At 40.0% G+C, this 6,034-nt stretch overlaps 1 long non-coding RNA gene across 1 annotated transcript in view; it reads left to right on the top strand.

Annotated features, from left to right (window-relative positions):
- Window positions 1–4,206: 4,206 nt before the first annotated feature.
- LOC123514325 overlaps window positions 4,207–6,034 on the top strand; it is a 9,935-nt gene continuing 8,107 nt past the window's right edge. Inside the window, exon 1 of the long non-coding RNA XR_006677572.1 lies at window positions 4,207–4,427. This is a non-coding gene — a long non-coding RNA (uncharacterized LOC123514325). The remainder of the gene's footprint in view (window positions 4,428–6,034) is intronic.

Raw genomic sequence — 6,034 nt, 5'->3', positions numbered from 1 at the left:
TTACGTTAGAAAAGTTTCTTCGCAAATCAGTATTAAATCGCTGTCCTTTAAGCTTCAAGCCGTTATTTCTCGCTACTGATTGCGAAAGCTCAAAAAGGTTTTCATAGTCGATCTTATCTATATTTCTAAGTATTTTGAACGTTTGAATGAGGTCACCTCGGATGCGACGATCTCTGAGGGAGAACATGTCTAGTCTTTTGAGACGTTCTTCATATGACAGGCCACGTGTTGCGGGGATTAGTTTCGTTGCTCGTCTTTGAACGCTCTCTAATTTATTAATGTCTTTTGATAACATGGAGACCAGAACTGAACCGCGTATTCCAAATGTGGTCTCACTAATGATGTATAAAGACGCGTTATGACTTCAGGTGTTTTATAATCAAAATTACGCGCGATAAATCCTAAAACAGTGTTAGCTTTACGACTAGCGGCCGAACACTGTGCAGCACATTTTAAGTCATTTGTTATGAGTACTCCCAGGTCCTTTTCTTCAGTGACTTTAATTAAGTTACGTCCATGTAATTTGTAATTATTTTTCACATTGTTTAGGCCGATGTGCATTACTTTGCACTTATCTGCATTAAAATTTAATAGCCATTTATCGCTCCAGCTACTAAGGTTGTCTAAATCCCGCTGGATGGCATCACAATCGTCTCTTGTGCGTACTTTGCTACCTAGTTTAGTGTCGTCTGCGAATTTTGATATTTTTGATACGATGCCGCAGTCTAAGTCATTTATGTATATCAAAAAAGTAATGGACCCAAAACTGAACCCTGGGGAACACCACTCGTAACTTGAAGCCAGTCGGAAGCTTCTCCGTTAATAACAACTCTTTGCTTTCTATTAGTTAGCCAACTATCAATCCATCCACACAACTGCTCTCCCATCCCGTGGGCTTTCAGTTTAATTAAGAGACGTTTGTGTGGGACTGTATCAAAAGCTTTCCTGAAGTCAAGATAAATTATGTCGGATGGAGCTCTGTCATCATAATTAGAGAATATGTCATTGAAAAATTCTAGGAGATTCGTTAGGCATGATCTGTTGTTCCTGAAACCATGTTGTGAGTCTAATATCAATTTGTGGCTGTCTAGAAAGGAAATAATTTTGTCTCTAATTATTTTTTCTAGAATTTTTATAACTACCGAGGTGAGACTGATGGGCCTATAATTACCAGCATCACTTTTGTTGCCCTTCTTGAATATTGGCGTGACATTAGCGCATTTCCAGTGACTTGGTACTTTTCTTTCCTGCAACGATCTATTATAAAGTAATTTAAGAGGTAACACCAGCTGTTCTTGACATTCTCTTAATAGCCTCGTTGATAATCTATCAGCCCCTGTGCTCTTATTGGGGTCAAGGTTGCGCAGGTGTTTGGCTATATCGTCTTCGCTAATTTCGTCTATTATCAGCTTTTCATTTTCAGATCCTCTATACATGTTGATCGCGGTTGGCAAGGTCGAAAAGTCTTCTGTGATAAACACGCTGTGAAAAAGTTATTTAGGATTGTTGCCATGGCTTTACTATCACTCACAAGTGTGTTATTATTATCTTTTATCGGCCCAATTTTTCTTTGACAGTCTTTTACTACGAATGTATTGGAAAAACTTTTAGGATTTGTTTTGCTTGCCTTGATATGTTTATTTCCAGGTTGCGCTTCGACTTCCTTATCTCTCTCTCGCAACATCTTTTGGTGGTAATATAATTGCTGTAATCGTTATCAGATTTAGTTCGTTTATATTTAGCATATAAACTCTTTTCCTGGCGATGATGTGTTTTATAGTGTGTGTCATCCATTGGGGATTTTTTGTGCTATTTATTCGTTTTCTAACTTGTGGAATCCATTTACTTTCTGTTTCAAGGAGAATGTTAGTAAAGGCTGAACACATCTGCTCCATGTCTTTGTTTGCGAAGACTGTTTGCCAATTATTTTTTTGTAATTCTAATTTAAGTCTTAGCGTGTTACCTTTCTTATAGTTTGGGACTAAAAGTGCGTTTTCTTTTATGTCTACCTCGCAGTTAATATTACATCGTATAATTTTATGATCGCTGTTAGCTAAAACTTCACCCACTTCACAGGTATTTATCAAATCAGCGTCTGAGGCTAATATGATATCTAAGATATTATTGTCTAGTGTGGGTTCTCTTACAAATTGAGAAAGGTATAACTTTCTCACCACGTTGAGTAATCTGGATCCCTCGTTATCGGATGTTAAAATTTTCCAGTTAATGTGTGGTAGGTTAAAATCTCCACATATAATGGACGTTTTGTTTTCAGTATTGTTTCAATTTCGTTATATAATATTTCGTCATTATCAGGCGTCATTTTAGGAGGGCGGTATATAGTCGCGACTATTATGTGTTTTTTATTTATTTTCAGTTCGACATATACCGATTCGTAGGCTGATCTGTTTTCTTTATTGATTTCAAGGACACTTATGCTATTTCTTATATACATCATTACTCCACCTCCTCTTTTGTTTATTCTACAATTAATAAACATATTGTAGCCGGGAATGTTAGCCTCGGAGATGAAGTGTTTATCACAGGTGTTCAGCCATGTCTCTGTTATACTTATTATATCAGGATTTTCAGACCTTGCATATGCTACGAGTTCATCTCTTTTATACTTCGAGCAGTCGTATAAAATAAGGATGGGCCCTTCCAGGCTTTCACATGCTTTTCAGCTGGTGCGATACGCGATTCGCCAATAGTGAAAATCCTCCTCTTGTGTTTCTCGCTCGTTTGTCACTGGCACCGATGACGACTCTCCTGTCTCTTCCTGCCTGTCTACGCTAGGTTGTTCCTCTGTTTCGGGAGCTGTCTGGTCCTTGTCACTTACATTGGCAACTACCTCGTCACTGGCTACTCTATCTGTGTCCTCCTCACCTGTGCTCCCTTGGCCTGTCTTTGGGGGGCGAGGTATGTCAGGAGGAGGAGGAGGAGGAGGAGGAGGAGGAGGAAAAAGAAGAAAAAGAACAAGAACAAAAACAAGAAGCAGAAGAAGTAAAAGAAGAAGAAGAAGAAGAAGAAGAAGAAATTAAAAGAAAACTAATATTATACCAATTTTGGAGAGAGAGAGAGAGAGAGAGAGAGAGAGAGAGAGAGAGAGAGAGAGAGAGAGAGAGAGAGAGAGAGAGAGAGAGAGAGAGAGAGAGAGAGAGAGAGAGAGAGAAAATTAAAGAAAAGAAGAAGAAGAAGAAGAAGAAGAAGAAGAAGAAGAAGAAGAAGGAATGAAAACAAAAAGAAGATAAACAAAATATCTAAAGTCACAATATTTAACACAGATGGCGGAACACACACACACACACACACACACACACACACACACACACACACACACACACACACACACACACACACACACACACACACACACACACACACACACACACACACACATTCTTTTCATATATTTTTATTTCTTTTATTGAGTCCAAAAGAGAGAGAGAGAGAGAGAGAGAGAGAGAGAGAGAATGCGTATCTGACATCCTGTAGGAGAGAGGGATAGAGATAGACACACACACACACACACACACACACACACACACACACACACACACAGACACACACACACACACACACACACACACACACACACACACACACACACACACACAGAGAGAGAGAGAGAGAGAGAGAGAGAGAGTGAGTTTTGAATACATAACACACACACACACACACACACAGACAAAGAAACACACAAATACACACACCCACCCACCACCCACACACACACACACACACACACCCGGTAGCTCAGTGGTTAGAGCGCTGGCTTCACAAGCCAGAGGACCGGGGTTCGATTCCCCGGCGGGTGTAGATATTTGTGTGTGTCTGCTTTGACGTGTAGGTGGTGTTCACCTAGCAGTGAGTAGGTACGGGATGTAAATCGAGGAGTTGTGACCTTGTTGTCCCGGTGTGTGGTGTGTGCCTGGTCTCAGGCCTAGCCCAAGATCGGAAATAATGAGCTCTGAGCTCGTTCCGTAGGGGAACGTCTGGCTGTCTCGTCACAGACTGCACCAGATCAAACACTGAATCACACACACACACACACACACACACACACACATTCTTTTCATATATTTTTATTTCTTTTATTGAGTCCAGAAAAGAGAGAGAGAGAGAGAGAGAGAGAGAGAGAGAGAGATGCGTATCTGACATCCTGTAGTAGAGAGAGAGAGAGATAGAGATAGAACACACACACACACACACACACACACACACACACACACACACACACACACACACACTGAGTAACAACAATAACATTTTCTCAGCCAGTCAGCCTCAGTTACCATCAAGCAGTCAGAGGGAGAGGACGTGTCTGTCTCCCTCTCTCTCACCCTCTCTCTCTCTCTCTCTCTCTCCCTCTCCCTCTCCCTCTCTCACACCAGCTGACCTTGAGTTTACGAGAGGACAAGTAACAGGTAAGCGCAGTACAAGGCTCCTCTGTGTCCTTCCTTGCTCTTGTTGTTGTTGTTGTTGTAGTAGTAGTAGTAGTAGTAGTGGTAGTAGTGGTGGTGGTGGTGGTGGTGGTAGTTGTTGGTGTTGTTGTTATTGTTGTGGTTTCTTTCTAATTCTTCTTCTTCTTTTTCATCATCATCTTTTTCTTCTTCTTCTTCTCCTTCTTCTTCTTCTTCTTCTTCTTCTTCTTCTTCTTTCTTCTTCCCGTATTTTTCTTCTTGTCTTATTTTCTTCTTCTTTTTCTTCTTCTTCTTCTTCTTCTTCTTCTTCTTCTTCTTCTTCTTCTCGTTTTCCTTCTTCTTCTTCTTCTTCTTTTCTCGTTTTCCTTCTTCTTCTTCTTCTTATTATTATTATTATTAGTAGCAGTAGTAGTAGTAGTAGTAGCAGCAGCAGCAGCAGCAGCAGTAGCAGCAGCAGCAGCAGCAGCAGCAGCAGTAGCAGCAGCAGCAGCAGCAGCAGCAGCAGCAGCAGCAGCAGCAGCAGCAGCAGCAGCAGCAGCAGCAGCAGCAGCAGTAGCAGCAGCAGTAGCAGTAGCAGTAGCAGCAGTAGTAGTAGCAGTAGTAGCAGTAGTGTTATTATTGTTGTTGTTATTGTCCTTCTTCCTTTTGTTATTCTTCTTGTTCTTGTTCTTTTTCTTCTTTTACTTTTGTTGTTGTTATTGTCATTTTGTTTCTTCGTGTGTGTGTTTCTTTGCTTCATTTTCTGTATTTCCTTATTCATTCCTTTTGTTCTCTTTCGTTGTGTTTCTTTTCGTTTTCGTCAAATATTTTAAGGGACGATTTCGCGGTCAAGTCATTTTAACCCTTCAGTACCAGGACGCGTTTCCATATTCATCCTGGTGACTATTTGGTGACTTTCTACAGCTTCAGAAACTCATGTGGGGGATTAAAATAGTGAAGACTGTGGCCATTAATCTTCTGTCCTCCATACACCCTTCCTAATGTCAATAAAATGGTCTAATGGTACACAAAACTCAAGGTAAAAATGTGTCCCAGTACTGAAGGGGTTAAAATAGTGAAGACTGTGGCCATTAATCTTCTGTCCTCCATACACCCTTCCTAATGTCAATAAAATGGTCTAATGGTACACAAAACTCAAGGTAAAAATGTGTCGCAGTACTGAAGGGGTTAAAATAGTGAAGACTGTGGCCATTAATCTTCTGACCTCCATAGACTCTTTCTAATGTCAATAAAATGGTGTAAACATATATAAACCTCAAAGTAAAAATGTGTCCCAGTACTGAAGGGGTAAATCTCTTCAGTACCGTGACGCGTTTCCATATTCATTCTGGTGACTATTTGATGATTTTATACAGCTTCAAAAACTTATGTGGGGGATTAAAATAATGAAGACTGTGGCCATTAATCGTAGCCAAACTATCTTAAAATGTCTTAAAATATCTCAAAAACATGCCAAACTCTTAAAATGGTTCAAAATATGCCACTCTTGAAAGGTCTCAAAAACATGAAAAATTGTCTCAAAATGCCCTGAAAAACATGATTTTCCATATTCATTTTGGTGACTATTTGGTAACTTTCTACAGCTTCAGAATCTTGTGTAGAGGATTAAA

Source organism: Portunus trituberculatus, chromosome 5 (assembly GCF_017591435.1).
Source record: "Portunus trituberculatus isolate SZX2019 chromosome 5, ASM1759143v1, whole genome shotgun sequence".
In the NCBI taxonomy this organism is placed as follows: domain Eukaryota; kingdom Metazoa; phylum Arthropoda; class Malacostraca; order Decapoda; family Portunidae; genus Portunus; species Portunus trituberculatus.
This window is presented reverse-complemented; position numbering and strand designations above follow the sequence as displayed.